Source organism: Microtus ochrogaster, chromosome 19 (assembly GCF_000317375.1).
Source record: "Microtus ochrogaster isolate Prairie Vole_2 chromosome 19, MicOch1.0, whole genome shotgun sequence".
Lineage (NCBI taxonomy): Eukaryota > Metazoa > Chordata > Mammalia > Rodentia > Cricetidae > Microtus > Microtus ochrogaster.
This window is the reverse complement of record NC_022021.1, coordinates 20,886,190-20,902,339: the sequence shown is the minus strand read 5'-3', so window position 1 is coordinate 20,902,339 and position 16,150 is coordinate 20,886,190. Positions and strand designations below refer to the sequence as shown.

The 16,150-nt window shown below is 41.8% G+C and overlaps 1 pseudogene; it reads left to right on the top strand.

Annotated features, from left to right (window-relative positions):
- The first annotated feature begins 13,159 nt into the window (after window positions 1–13,159).
- On the top strand, window positions 13,160–14,147 carry LOC101996320 (annotated as a pseudogene).
- The last annotated feature ends 2,003 nt before the right edge of the window (window positions 14,148–16,150 follow it).

Here is a 16,150-nt window from a genome sequence, read left to right as displayed (position 1 = left end):
ACATTGAGAAACAGTAATTTAGTCCCACTAGAAGAAAGGACTATTGAAGAGAGACCAACATCCAAGTCTAAACAAACAGAAGAGGTGTCCAGAGAGGGTAGCCTGGTGCAACTTTTCAGTCAGTGTAACAAGTCCCATTAAAGAATCTCAATGGGATTGTTACTTGATTTGGGGTTGAGAATGTAATTCTTAACCACTGGGGCAGTCTCTCTCTCTCCTCCTTCTCTTTCTCTCTCTCACTCTTTTTTAGCATTTTAGATTTAGGTTTGTTTTATTTAGGTTTAATGTTAATTCCATGCTGTGCTTCAGTAAGAACATTCTGGATTCTCTATCTGTGGCTCTAGTTAAATATCTGCTAGTACAAAGTAGCTTCATGTTACAAATACTGAGTGAGTGAAGAAGGAGGAGGGAGGAGGGAGGAGGGAGGAGGAAGGAGGGAGGAGGGAGGAGAAATGGAGCTGAACATGCATGCAGGCTTCTATACCACCTAGCATGCTTTGAGGAGGGGAAGTAAGAATGAGCAGCCACAGAGGGTTGAATTGTCACTAGCACCAAGCTTCTCGGCAAGACTTTAGTAGAGTTCCAAACACTTCTTACAGCAGAATCGTTGCAACAAACATGATCTCAAGAGACTTTTAAAATCATCTTCAAAAGTATAATCTTGCCCTCAATTTTGCTTCATGGTACCTTGACAGTAATATAAAATTCAAAACCCTGAGTAAATTCTACTGCTTCAGATAGCCATTCTAACTGAATAGATGTTCACTGAGATGTATAATTTAAGACTTGATAAGAATTTGAGTGGCTTCATGAAGTAGCTGTGTGATATTATGTGTGGGTTAATCAGAATGCAGTCATTTACTTATTCGTTTTAAAGAAGCATTAGTAAAGAACAAACACAAAACAAAGCACAATGGAACTAGCTACTTCCCACCTAGAAAGAACTTGCGTAAACAAATCTGCAAAACTGTTGCCATGACTTTTAAGAGAGGGGAAATGTAAACTGGTGGAAGGTCAAGCAGTAGATGCAAATGCCACACCAAAGTTATCAACCTATGGAAAATTAAACTCTAAGCTTAGGTCACACTTGATTCTCTCTATCAGAAAAGGCTGCTTTAAGCCAATTTATTCATCAGTGAGCTTCATCCTTAAATTTAATCAGATGCTGTGTTTTCTTGTACATAGTGGTCACTCATTATTTGCTGGATACATCAAATTAAAAATAAAATAGAGTTGTGTATGTATGTGTGTGTGTGTGTGTGTGTGCACAAGAGAGACAGAGTTAAATTTTTATTTCTTATAACTATTAAATTATAGGGAAATAGACACATGCTTAAAATTCTCTGGAATGTTGAGTTGAGTTATATCAAATCCAAATTATATCTTTCTTTCAAGTAAGTCCAGGGCAAAGAGAGAGAGAGAGAGAGAGAGAGAGAGAGAGAGAGAGAGAGAGAGAGAGAGGTGTGCATCTGGATTCAAAAACAGTGCAAAAACCCCTGCTGTTTTCTGACCCTGCAAGAGAAAGGTGACTTGCAAAGGCAGAGAAGAGCAGACGGTTGAGCCCAGCCCATCTCTAAGTCACCGCAGCACCCTAGAAGTACACTTTTCTCTCAGTTCCTTTACGGTCACTAGTCAAAATTCAAACCGTTTCCTTTCTTCTGACACACTTCTGTGAGATGTCATGAGAGAACAAGTTTTCATAGAGGCATTTCTTCCTTTGGCTTCAGAGTGTGATTAGTTGCCAGGATGCTTGAGAGGATGTCTGTGGGAATGGCAATTACCTCTGAACAGCATCTTAAACACATCCTTGTTTTGTGGGTTGTGTTTGAAATCCACTTCCTCATACTGTGGGCTCTGTTTGTATTGAAAATTACCTTTGGAGTTTCATACTTCACTAGCTTATCACAGTCTACTTTCCCCTTAATTGCATGCAAAATTTGAGGAGATTGTTTTAACAACTTCTAAATAAAAATTACCAACAAAATACCTTTTCCTCTATCAGATATTACTTTTTTCTGGGTCTCATTTAGAGATTAGGAGATCACTAGCTATCTCAAACACAAAGACACTGATGTGGAGGGGTAAGCCATTGGCATGTCCTCTTACTTAACAGGCCCCTTCCTGTGATCCAGAGGAAAAGAGCAGTGGCACCTGGAGTTTTCTTCCCCCAGCTTATGGCAGGGCTGAATGATGTATCTTGCAAGTTTCAAGAGTGAAGGGAAAAAAAAAACATTGGGCTAGTTTCCCGTTGCTGCTGTTAAGGCATAGTGACTGAAAACGACACAGATCCATCCTTTCCAGTTATGGAAGTCAGATATCTAAAATCCGTTCATGTTCAACAAGACTAGGCTCCCTTGGGACACTTCAGAAAATCCACTTCCTTGCCTTTCCTAGTTTCTAGAACTGTAAACGGTATGTTCTTGGGTTCAAGGTCCTTCCCTCGATCTCTTTGCTGATTAGCACCTCAGCATCTGCACTGTCTGCTGTGCTTCTCTCTGCTCCCCTCTGCTCTCCCAGGAGACATTCTTTTCTTCTGTGGCATACCCTTTGCCCTTTGCCTTCTCCTTGTGATTTTGTTTTGGGCAAAACTAGACAACTCATTATAATCTCAGACCAAGATTTTTTTTTTTTTGCTTATAACATATGATAATTTCTCTCTTGCTGTAAAAGATTCCATAGATCAAGGTGCAGATACCTGGGTACAACCTTTATCACAACATGTTCTGGCCTTTTATCACATGGGTAGGGTATGACAATTTTTATCTACCTATTATGATGTCTTCTGGACTAAGTTATGTCTTCTGGGTAGGACATGAAAAGGCTTTTCAACATTTTTCAAAACTTATGGTATAAAACCAATTTATTTTAATAGACAAAAATGCAACTTCTGTGTCATATATAGTTTTATATTTTGCAATAAATTATGAAATAAATATATTTATAGTTGAAATTAATTACTATGAAAGCTAAACATAACTAAAATTTAGTGAGACATGAAAGTATATCCATTCTACAGGAGAAACTGAGATGCTGTGAGATTATATGACATGCATACGAAGAGGACCTGGTAAAAATTAGTTTTAAATTTAGTGTGTTACCTACTATGCCACAAAGAGGAAAGAAGGGTGACTCTCAATCTGGAGGTGATGGTGAATTAATTCATGTGCCAATCATTTTATTGGGACTCTCTTGATCCATCTAGCTCATATTCATGAACACTTTTTGGGATGGGATTTGTGCCAAATTCTGAGGATACCAAGACAAAAACCGTTGTCCTGGAAGAGTTTCAATCCACTGGACCAGTACACACTGGGAGCTGCTAAGGCAAAATTAGGTTATAGACAACTCTTTTTTTGACAGAGACAGGGATTACAGTCTAGGTCAGTGTGGAGGAGCTGAAGGACATTTTGAAAAGCAAAAGGCATTTAAGACAATGATTGATTACAGTCAGCTTTAAAGCCACAGGGACACTGAAGGCAGTGGAGGATAGGTAAACAGACTAGAAATCTGTTCTACTCAAGAATGCAGTAAAGCCTAAAGGAAGTAACAATCATGTTACTAAAATGCAAATTGAATGAGGAATGAGATGTAAGAAAGAAAGAAATTGTGTAACAGCATGATGGGAAAGTTATGGCAAGTTTTCAGGATGAGTTAAAGGGAGTTGAGCAGGGTAGGGAAGTGGGGGTGTTAGAAGATAGGAACTGATGAGACTAGTTCTGGAACAGTCAGAAGGGACTTAGGGTCTAGTGCTGTTTGACCTCCATCTTTATCCTCTTCATGTAGGAGGTTCTTCTGCTTGTGTGTTGCTTTTATTGGTTAATGAATAAAGAAACTGCCTTGGCCTAGTTGATAGGGCAGAACTTAGGTAGGCAGGGAGGACAGAACTGAATGCTGGGAAGAAGAGAGGTGGAGGAGGAGAGAACAACCATGGAGCCAGAATCAGACATGCTGAATCTTTCCCGGTAAGCCATAGCCACATGGCAATATACAGATTAATAGAAATGGGTTAAATCAAGATACGAGAGTTAGCCAATAAGAGGCTAGAGATAATGGGCCAAGCAGTGATTTAATTAATACAATTTCTGTGTGGTTAGTTCGTGGCTAAGCTAGCTGGGCAGCCAGGAAGAACAAGTGGGCCCTCTCCCTGTAACATCCTTTAGCAGGTACTAGCATTGTTTCAAATTCTTTTTTCTGATAACTTTTGTCTGTGACAAAAATCTAATCCAGGCTAAATTCTCAATTTCCCAGATACTAAGTTGAAAGGTATTACCTGTGAAGTCTGGAGAGTCCAGTCACTTTCTCAGGGAGAACTCATGAGGCCAATACCATTTCTCTGTTTTTTCATACACATCTGAGGTGACTAGAAGGCAAGAGAAGACTTAACACACTTAGGACTCAGCCATCAAGTCAGTACTCAGTTCACTAAATACTCAGCTACATTTGTGTAAAGACTAAGCTAGCATTGCCAGTGGTAAGAGCTAAAAAGTAAGATAATTTACAGGCTTACTGTCTTTCTTTTTGTGCAGTTCAGATCTAGTTACAAAATATAAAGCAAAACTTTGCTTTAATTAGAACTTCTCTCCCTAGAATGCAGTATGGCCGGTTGTAACTCAAGGGCATTGTCACCCATGTCTATAGTTCCAAAAGAACTGTTAAATGTGTTAGTTGGAGCATAGGCGAAGGCAGTGTCACAGAGAAGCTAAGTACCAAGATGGAACAGTAGAGCCCAGGTCTGGTCTGCTATTTGCATGGCGTTATGAATTCAGAAATTCTAGTTTGGTATTATCACTTCCTTAATGCATAGCTTTCCTTTGTGGTTCAAGATCGTTTTTTGCAGGAGGGCTTCCTTTTATATCTACTCTCCATCAAGTGGCACGAAGGTGACATTCATTTCCCTTCCTCTGAGAATGGCTTAAAAGCTGCTTGTATCTCTTTTACCACAAGTATGGTCAGTGAATACACTGAGGAGATGCCATTTTCCTGGAAGAAGGCATATTAGATAATGACTATTTTGTGCCATAGGCTTACTGTATGCATTTTATCAAAATACAATACAGTTCATGAAGGAGTTAGGAATATGTGCTTCTTTCTTTAGTTTTATTTTCAGAAAATTAAAGATAAGTTCGGCATCTCCTATAAACTGAACACTTTGACTCCTGTCCAGATATCTTTACCTTTAGGAAATTCTACGACAGATGATATATTCTCATCTTGCTGATGAGATCAGAACAACAACAAGACAACAACAGAATGGTGTTGCTATTTTTAATTGGTTCTTTCCTGTCCTCCGAAAGTATGTAGCCATTTTAAAGAAGATCTCAGTCTTGGAGCCTCAGTGGCTTCCAGTCACATCCTATGTGACACTTAGATATACGAATTTCCTGGATTGTTCCTGTACAAATTTGTGGTAGCTAATAAAAATAGAAACCTTCTGCCTGTTACCTTTGATTAAACACATCACTACTTTTATTAGCAGTAAATTTCTGCAGATTCTCTCCTCTTCTCTACCACCATGCATAGAAGAAATTTTTGTTTGAGGTTCTCAGATAGTTGTGGATTGGAAAAGCTGAAGAAACACTGTGCGACCAGAGTGGTTGTCAACTCCTAAAGACCTAGATGTTCTGCTAGACAGAGCTCTTCCAGTGACATGGAGATTCATTTCTATGGAAACCAGATCAGGCCTACTCCCTCTGAGGTCCCAGACTCATGCCTGGCCCCTTCAGAGATCTCTGGTTCCTGCCTACTCCCTCGGAGGTCCCAGATTCATGCCCCGACTGGCAGAGGTCCTGGCTCAGACCTAGTTCCTCGGAGGTTCTAGACTCTTGCACAGACACACAGGAGTCCTGGCTTATAGGTCTACTCCATTGAAGGTTCCAGATTCATGGCTGGACCCTCAGGGGTCTCTGGCTCTGGCTCACTAGCTCAGCGGTTACTCCCCTGTACCTGTTCTGGTGGAGTTCGCGGTCTCTGGACCAAGTTGCTGATTCAACTCTAATCCACCCATAAATACTTTCAGTAATGTATCAGGATACAAGATTAACTAAAAAAAAAATAAGTAGCCCTCCTGTGCATAGATAATAAAAAGGCTGGGAAAGAAATCAGAGAAAGAACACCCTTCACAATAGCCACAAATAGCATAAAATATCTCGGAGTAACTCTAACCAAACAAGTGGAAGGTTTGTATAACAAGAACTTCAAATCTTTGAAGAAAGAAATTAAAGAAGACACAAGAAAGTAGAAAGATCTCCCATGCTCTTGGGTAGGCAGAATTAACATAGTAAAAATGGCAATCTTACCAAAAGCAATCTACAGAGTCAATGCAATGCCCATCAAAATCCCAGACCTTGAAAGAACGATACTCAACTTCACATGGAAAAGCAAAAAGCTCAGATAGCCAAAACAATCCTATACAATAAGAACTTCTGGAGGCATCACAATCCCTGACTTCAAACTCTACTACAGAGCTTCTGGTGTAAGAACAGACAAGAGGGCTAATGGAACTGAATAAAAGACCCAGATATTAATCCACACACCTTCAAACACCTGATTTTTGACAAAGAAGTAAAATATATCAAATGGAAAAAAAAGCATATTTAATAAATGGTCCTGGCAAAACTGGATATCAACATGTAGAAGAATGAAAATCTATCTATCTATAATGAAAATATATCTATCACCATGCACAAAACTCAACTCCAAATGGATCAAAGACCTCAAGATAAAGTCAGCTACACTGAACCTCATAGAAAAGAATGTGGGAAGTACACTTGAATGCATTGGCATAGGGAACCACTTCCTAAATATAACCCCAGCAACACAGACACTGAGAGAAACAATCAATAAAAGGGACTCCTAAAACTGAAAAGTTTCTATAAAGCAAAGGACACGGTCAACAAGACAAAACGACAGCCTACAGAATGGGAAAAGATCTTCACTAACCCCACATCAGACAGAGGTCTGATCTTTAAAATATACAAAGAACTCAAGAAATTGGTCAGCAAAATAATCCAATAAAAATAATTCAATAAAAATGGAGTACAGACCTAAACAGGGAACTCTTAACAGAGGAATCTAAAATGGCTGAAGTACCCTGAAGGAAGTGTTCAACATCCTTAGTCATCAGAGAAATGCAAATCAAAACAACTCTGAGATTCCATCTTACACCTGTAAGAATGGCCAAGATCAAAAACACTGATGACAACTTATGCTGGAGAGGTTGCTGGGAAAAGGAAACACTTCTGCATTGCTGGTGGAATATAAGCTGGTACAGCCCCTTTGGATGTCACTGTGGCGATTTCTCAGAAAATTAGGAAACAACCTTCCTCAAGGCCCAGTAATACCACTTTTGAGTATATATCCAAAGGATGCTCAATCGTGCCACAAGGACATGTGATCAACTATGTTCATAGCAGCATTGTTTGTCATAGCTAGAACCTGGAAACAACCTAAATGCCCCTCGACCCAAGAATGGATAAGGAAAATGTGGTACATTTACACAATGGAGTACTACACATCAAAACAACAACAAGAGCATTTTGAATTTTGCAGGAAACTGGATGAAGCTTGAAGACATTATTTTAAGTGAGGTAACACAAGCACAGAAAGACAATTATCACATGTACTCACTCATAGGTGGTTTTTAAACATAAAGCAAAGAAAACCAGACTACAAACCACAATCCCAGAGAACTTAGACAGCAATGAGGACACTAAGAGTGACTTACATAGATATAATCTACATGGGAAAGAGAAAAAGAAAAGATCTCCTGAGTAAATTGGGAGCATGGGGACCTTGGGGAGGATTGAATGGGGGAGGGGAGAGGCAGGGAGGGGAGCATAGGAAAATGTAGGCTCAATAAAAATCAATATTAAATAAAAAGAATTTCCAAGACCAGGGCAGCAATGCTTGTTCTCTATTTCTCTTCATTGTTCTAACTTTTAATTTTTTTGCTTCCTTTGCATTTTTTGTTTGTTTGTTTGTTTTTTCTGGAAGACCTTAAAGATTAGGTCCCTGAGCATTTGCAGCAGCTGTTTTAATGTTCCAGCACCATTATAAGAGCCTCTCCTAGGCCTTGTACTAATCCCTCTGTAAGAACCGTAAATATTTCTATTTGGTGGTACAGGAAGTCCCAGAAAATTGTCACAGGTTCAACAACTGGTTAGTTATATAGAGCCAGGCTCAATATTGTCTTCCTCTCCAATCTATAAATTAGAGATTTATCAAAGCTGACTATGGATACTTGATGCTGCTTTAGGCTATATAGATACTAAGAGCAGAACTGAGATTCAAGCACATGTCACTAGACCCCCAGGTGTTCTTATTCACTGCATATTCACTGATACCCTCAGGAGAGCCCCATGCTACCTAATAGGGCACGGCCTTCAGTCTCTTACCTGTGGTTTTCCTAGAAGCCTTTCCTTCCTCAAGCCCAGGTAGGAAATGCTGACTGAATCTCAGCAGAGCAGAAAGGCTGCTGCTGCACATATGTTGTAGCATAAGGAACTATGGAAGTGTTGTCTATATTTCATACCCTCGTTCAAGTCTCCGCTGTCCCATTCACCTGCCACCATGAGGAGCACGACTTTCTTTTCAAGAGGATGATCTGATTGCTACTTTTGCATCAGAAAACTAAGAGGTTCATATATCCTGCCTGCATGGGAGCATTTTTCAGCCTCAAAGCCTATAAAAATATTGTGGCATGAACAGTACAGCTGAAACAACAGAATGCTAGGAAAATGAGTCTACAAAATGTTCTTGAAATATTAGTCATCAAGATGGTATAAAGCACCCTTTCTCCACAGAGGAAGGCCTGTGCCTGAGCAGTAAGTACACTTTCATCTGCAGGACCAGGTGGAGAGTACTGGTTTATGTGCCTCAAATTCTTAACTACCTAAATCTGCTGTGAAGATTAAGGAGCAGGAAATACCTTCTATTTTTCTGTGCTCCCTGATATTTTCCCAGAGGTGACAGAAAACGCATCTACTCATACTATACAGATATTTTACTAGAGATACAGAATTTGTACATAAATTTATTTCATATACATTTTAAGAAAATGTATATAGTATATTTGTGCTTATAATCTAGTGACACAAAGATTTGTTTTGAGTTTGTGTGCGTGCATGTGCTTGTGGGAACACATGTGTGAGAGTGAGAGACCCATGCATGGGTGCCTGTAGAGGTCAGAGGTCAACATAGGTGTTAATCCTCAGGTTCTCTCTGCCCTTTCTCCTGACAGAATTTTTTCTTGGCCGGAATTTGCCATCCAGGTTATGCTGGCTGGCCAGTTCTCCCAGCACTAAGATTGCAAGTGTTACATTTGCAAGGCTCCAGGATTGGCTTCTTCTGGGGAACCGAGAGGATTGTGGGCATTGTGCTTGTGCGGCCATCACTTTCCTGACAGAGCTACCCTCCAATACCAACAGTTTGTTTTGAAAACAACCTTGTTCTTTAGTAAAGCCATAAAAACTAAAACTGTAGATAAAAGGAGAAACAGAAATGTTTAGAAATTAATTAATGGCATCAAGTTGGTGTCATGTAGAGAGGAGATTTGTGGGTACAGAATTCAGCTTCTATATAAAGTGATGATTGAAAGTATTTGGGAACAAAGAGAATCTCTTGAGAAGTTTGTAGAATTAAGCCCAAATTGCCCAATACCTTTATTATTAGGAAGGCTAACCATCCTTATTTGTTTAGGAGATAGTTTTACAATCTTCCTCTGGAGCCGGGCGGTGGTGGTGCACACCTTTAATCCCAGCACTCGGGAGGCAGAGGCAGGCGGATCTCTGTGAGTTCGAGACCAGCCTGGTCTACAAGATCTAGTTCCAGGACAGGCTCCAAAACCACAAAGAAACCCTCTCTCGAAAAACCAAAAAAACAAAACAAAACAAAACAAAAATCTTCCTCTGGTTTTGGAGAGATTTCAGTTTTTTAAAAATGTGTGCAAATTGAGAGACCCACTTACTCTGATTACCAGGGCAGCAAAATGGAGTGCTGGGAGGGTTTAGGGGCGTTGTTTGGCTCCCAGCAGTGACCGAGGGGCCAACTCAGCCAATAACTACAGCATGGCTTCAGATTTTTAAAATAATCGATTCAGAAAGTTTGAGTGAGTTGACAGCGTTGTGTTTTCTAGAGCATTTTGAACACCAGAGTTGATACTCTGCTTTAATTAGCAGCTTCATTGATCCTGCACTGCTCTGCGTCTTTTGCTTTGGGGGGTACACACCTCATTTCAGTAAACAGCTCTTTCACAGGTCACCTGCCCCACAGCACTGGTTCCCAGATGCTAGCTGGTTGGCCGTTTGTCAGGGTGCCAGCATTCGGTGACTGCTGGTAATGGATTTTCATATTTGTTTTATGGAGAGTTTCATTCAAATACTGTAAGATGTCTGGCAGCTTGTAAATGAGCACCACTCAGTGCATGATGTGAATCACAGAGCACCAAGCTGGAGCAAGGTGCCAGCAACCTGTCCAGGGTGGCGGCTGAAATTCCGGGAGGGCTGGGATGCCTGGCTGAGCAAGAAGCTGTCCTGCGTTACCAAAGGCAGAGCCCGCTCTCGGAGATGTACTGGTCATATGAGGTGGGTAGTATTGTAGTTCTTGGCTAAAGCCTGTTGAAGTGGGAGTGTGCAGTATGTTCCCATAGGATCCCAGAAATACTGAAGCCCAAATCATACCCACCTCCTTAGATTTCAGCCTATTGATCTTTGTTTATCAGCTAAAACCCCATTCTCCTCTGGTACTTAAGTGCCTAAACTTAGTCGAATAAGAGGCTCGGGAGGCGGCTGTGGTGCATGCTTTGCTTCTTACTTGGTCAAGAGAAGGCCAGCTGCCTTCTGGGAACCTTGGGGAAAAGGAGAGTGAGTCCAAAGTTGGCAAATTGGCCCCATCAAGCAGTAACAAACCAAAGCACAAGGAACCCCACATTTTCTCCCTGCTGTAAAGATGGAGCAGGGGGACATAAAGAGGACCGGCATGGCACGCAGGAGATACCTCATGGAGTGTGACAAATGAAAAATTTTAAAACGACATTTACTTTTACAAGTCAGACATTTAAGTGGGTCCTTTTAATGGAGGATTTTCAATTTTTATATCACCTAAGAGACTTTTGCATTTCTTACAATTCTTCTGTACATTAAAGATGAATTATAGTCTCATCCATTTTCAAAAAGAATTTTGGAAGAATTTTTAAAGCAGACAAAGGCCACGTGTGCCCTGAGTTACTCCAGTAATTTGAATGCTTCTCTCCTTGACTGACAGAGTAGTATATCTGGAAAAGATATAATGAGTCTAAATCTTAGCATGAATCTAGTATTTGGGGCCATTCAGAACTAATTTTACTCTTTTCCCCATTGCTTAATGTGTTTCTCAATATTTGTTTGGGAAAAATCATGTGGTCAGAAATAGGAAACAGTGGCAAGCCAGCATTCCCAGCCAGAGTGGCTGGGTACTTACGTGATAAACAGGATGGTATCTACAAGCAGCGCGCCTGCGCTGTTTTGCACCAGGCATGAGATGGACTTTGCTTGCCTCCAATTGCTGAAGTTTGTCAGCAGTTCTGGGACTGCTTTGTCATTTTGACTTCTCACATATTAGGGTTCCTGAAGCGTTAAAGAAGTTGCCCAAGGTATAGCGCTATGAAATCAGGCCTGGCGGTTGGGAGCGCTGCCTGGGGATCTCTATCTGCTTCACTGCTCTTGGGCTGGCTTTTGGCCTTCTTTTTGGTTTCTGTTATATGGGCCACGACTCACCTCAGCAGATTCTTTAAAGTATGCTAACTAGTCTTTGGAGGACAGAATCCAGGCTTCATTTTATATCCAGTAGGTACTAATTTCATATTTGCTGGATGAATGAACTGAACTTAATGGTTAGGCTTCTGATTATGCAAGTCAGGGAAGAATTTGAGAGAACCCATATTTCCTGCAATGCAGCCATAATGGAGACCAAATTGTTCTTCTTTTACTAGTAGGAGGACATCAGATCCCAGAATTTTGTCACTGTGTATCTGGTTTGTGACACTGGACAGTAAAGAGAAAAGGCCTTTTTCCAGATCCATCTGGATTGGGAAGTGTTCCTGTGATGAGCATCACCTGCAACTCTTCAAATTATTTAGTTTCACAATGTGCACATCAGTACTGAAGGCAGTTCTAGGATTTGCCCTGTCCCCAACACTGTGCGACATCTTGCTTGTTCACCAACTCTTTGGAAGCATGAGGAAAATGAAAACCTTGACCGCTATAGACAGACACTGTCTTTCCTTAGAGAGGAAAACTTTCATAGGCAAGAGGAAGATTGTAAATCATATAATCTTTATGAATGGGGAAGTGAATTTGTGGAATTTGAGTTAGAGTTTACTTTCCATGTATCTCCCAATACACTTCAGATATGTCATAAAACAGTTTGACCATACACTGCCTATATCTATGTCTGTATCTGTATCTATATTTACATGAATTGAGGCAGTGTCTTACTATGTAGCCCCGACTGTCCTGGAGCCAGTAAATGTCCTCTGAGTGAGGGCAACTGAGGGAAGCTGGCTAGTTGATATTATACACCATGAGCTCCTTCTAGATCCCATGAGCCTTACTGTTGCCGATCAATGTTAGTGCTTTTGAGAGTAAGATTGGCCAGCATAGGCTCATAGATTCGAATGTTTGGTCACCAGGGAACATGACTGTTTGGAATGATTAGGAGGTATGGCCCTATGGGAGGAAGTGTGTCCCTGAGGGTTTCCAAAGCCCAAGTCAGGCCTGACGGTTCTCTCTCCCGACTGCCTCCAGATCCAATGTACAACTCAGCCACTTCTTCAGTACCGTGCTGCCATGCTTTCCTCCATCATGGTAGATAATGAATTAAACTTCTGAAACCCCAAGCAAGTCCCGTTAAATAATTTATTTTATAACATCTAAAATAAAATTTAAAATAAATTGGATGTACAAATTAAATATTTTTAGATGGAATGAGTGTTTCATTTAATACTTTGGATCTTTAAATTTTATTTTTGGTATAAATCTCGATTTATTAATACAAATTTGAGGCCAATCTTGTTATATGTATATTTCTGCTCTTGATTAAGGTATTGTGATTGTGTAGTTCATTTAAAAATGTAATGTATAGAAGGCAGCTTCCAAGGCCTCCCAGGGTCTGAGAGTCACTGATACCACAAGCACCATGGGGCCCTGGGGGGAGCCAGAGCTCCTGGTGTGGTGCCCAGAAGCAATAGCTTCAGAACCCTCAGTGCCGGTGGGGCTGGAGGTGAAACTGGGGGCCCTGGTATTGCTGCTGTTGATGACCCTCGTCTGCAGCCTGTTGCCTGTCTGCGTGCTTCGAAGGCCAGGGGCTAGCCATGAATCCTCGGCCTCGGGCCAGAAAGCCTTAAGTCTAGTAAGCTGCTTTGCAGGAGGTGTCTTTTTTGGCTACTTGTCTTCTGGATCTGCTACCCGACTACCTAGCTGCCATAGATGAGGCCTTGGCGGCCCTGCATGTGACGCTTCAGTTCCCCTTGCAAGAGTTCATCCTGGCAATAGGTTTCTTCCTGGTCTTGGTGATGGAGCACATCACACTGGCTTATAAGGAGCAGTCTAGTCCACCACATCCAGAAGAGACGAGGGCTCTGCTGGGAGCAGCGAATGGAGGGCCTCAACACTGGCATGACGGACCAGGGCTCCGCCAGGCCAGCGGAACTCTAGCAGCGCCCTCAGCCCTGCGTGCCTGTGTACTGGTCTTCTCTCTAGCCTTGCACTCTGTGTTTGAGGGCTTGGCTGTGGGCTTACAGTGAGACAGAGCTCGGGCAATGGAGCTGTGCCTAGCTCTGCTGCTCCACAAGGGGATCTTGGCAGTCAGCCTGTCCCTGAGGCTGCTCCAGAGCCACCTTAGGGGACAGGTGGTGGCTGGCTGTGGGATCCTCTTCTCATGTATGACGCCTCTGGGTATCGGGCTCGGGGCAGCTCTGTCAGAGTCAGCTGGGCCGCTGCACCAGTTGGCCCAATCTGTGCTGGAGGTAATGGCAGCTGGCACCTTCCTCTATATCACCTTCCTGAAAATTCTACCCCAAGAGCTGCCCACTTCTGAGCAACGGATTCTCAAGGTCATCCTGCTCCTAGCAGGCTTTGCCCTGCTCACTGGCCTGCTCTTTATCCAGATCTAAGGTGCTCAAATAGAAAGGGCAGGGGACGTTGACTGTCAGGTGCCCCTGTCCTCCCTAGTTTGTGGGAGGTAAAAAGGAAGTAGTGAGGACCAAAGAGTTTTCTGAGAGGTAGGGATGGGACATTTGGATTATGAATAATGAGAAGGAAAAGGGCAGGTAAGAGGCTAGCCGCAGGCCTGAAGGACAAGAACTAGCCAAGCCACTAGAGATACACAGGTATCAGGTGACATTAAGAATGAGCACACTGCTACAATCAGAGGTCAGACACTACACCTGGAGACAAGCTGACAAAAGAACTGCAGATAGGCATCCCATGGCTTTGGGATAAGTCAAAGTCCTTTTGGTTCTAGCCCATTTCAGCACTCTGCCAGTGGAAGTGCTTCCTCCCACTTTCTTCCTCCTACTCTTCTGTATGTCTTTTCTACTGAGGGACTAGTGCCAAATGGTCTCTGCCAGTTTTCGTAATCTATCTGGCTTTGAGTGTCCTGCTCACTCTTTTTTTTTTGAGACATGGTTCCTCTCTATCCCTGACTGTCCTGGTACTTATTCTGTGGACCAGACTGGCCTCTAACTCAGATCTGCCTGCCTCTGCCTACCGAGTGCTGGGTTTAAAGGGGTGTGCCACCACAACCAGCTCACGCCTCTATTTTTAAAGTGCCAAACACCCACCTGTCCCCGTTTTTAGTTTCTTCAAAACAGGGTTTCTCTGTATAACCCTGGCTGTCCTGGATCTAGCTGTGAGGACCAGGCTGACCTTGAACTCAGAGATCCACCTGCCTCTGCTTCCTGAGCACTAGGATTAAAGGTGTATGCCACCACGCATGGCTCACCTGCTCCTTTTCTGAAAGCACAGTGGTGTGGCACACCCAGCACCTCAGTGGAGAAGACCTACTTTCTCTGAATTTGGGCCCCACAATTTGGGTGGAGCAGAATTGTTTGCTAAACTGGTCAGGAGTGAAGGGAAACGAGGTACTTTTGACACCAACCACTACAGAAAGTGGAATGGTGCCCTATATAATAAACCTTGACCTGCCAAAACTTTTTATATCCGAAGGGGGGAAGAACCCCCCAGGATTATTTTTGGGGGAGGGAGGGCTGTGCATAGGGCCATATTCTGTAGAATCTATTTTACTAACTGACCTGTTTTGGGACGTGTTACCCAAATAAAAGATCTTTCTATAAAAAAATGTAATGTATAATTAGGAAATACAGGTTGTTAATGGATAATCATAGATAATATTCAAGCTTGTAGTCGTATTAGATTTTCTAGATATATAGGGATATATTTCAGTAAGATAGGCATTCTTCATATCTTTCAAAGACTACAGAATATGGCATTTAAAATGTTTTAATAACTTAGGTCTTTTCATGACAATGAGACACGTCTGCTCCTGGCAGCACCAATCTACTTCAAGAGGAAGATGGGCATCGAAAAGGTTCCTTATGAAGTTGGTTAGCCATTTGGGCAAGAAACTGCTCTTGCGTGGACTGTTGCATAAACTGGACATGAAGAACCCACAGAAAGAGGATTGCCGATCTTGCCTAAAAGTGAGATGGTCTTTCAGGGTTCTGATTCATGAAAGAGTCTGCGAGACAATTCTGCAGGATATAGAAGAAAGCGACTGAATTGTCTTTGAAATTTCCTGCTTCATAGAAAAGCCTGCTGGTTACAATGGGCTTGAAGGCCAAAGATGGATGGCCCACTGGTACAAAAAAACTTTGGATGACTGTCCAGGCAGAGAGATGTCTCTGTCAATTCTAGAGTTTTGGAAGTTGCTCACTTCTTGTTTACTTAGGTAATATTATATCCTTCTGGAGTCTTTGATAGAGTTGAAGAATAGATAGATAATTATAGTTTTCCTTTGTTATAATAAAAGATAAAATAGATATAAATATTGTAACTGTAATTCTTGCTTGATACCTGTTATATGTAATTTTTCTATGTTAAAGCCTTCCTTTTTGTTTAAACACAAAAGGGGAAATGGTATAGGAGGTCCTTCTGTA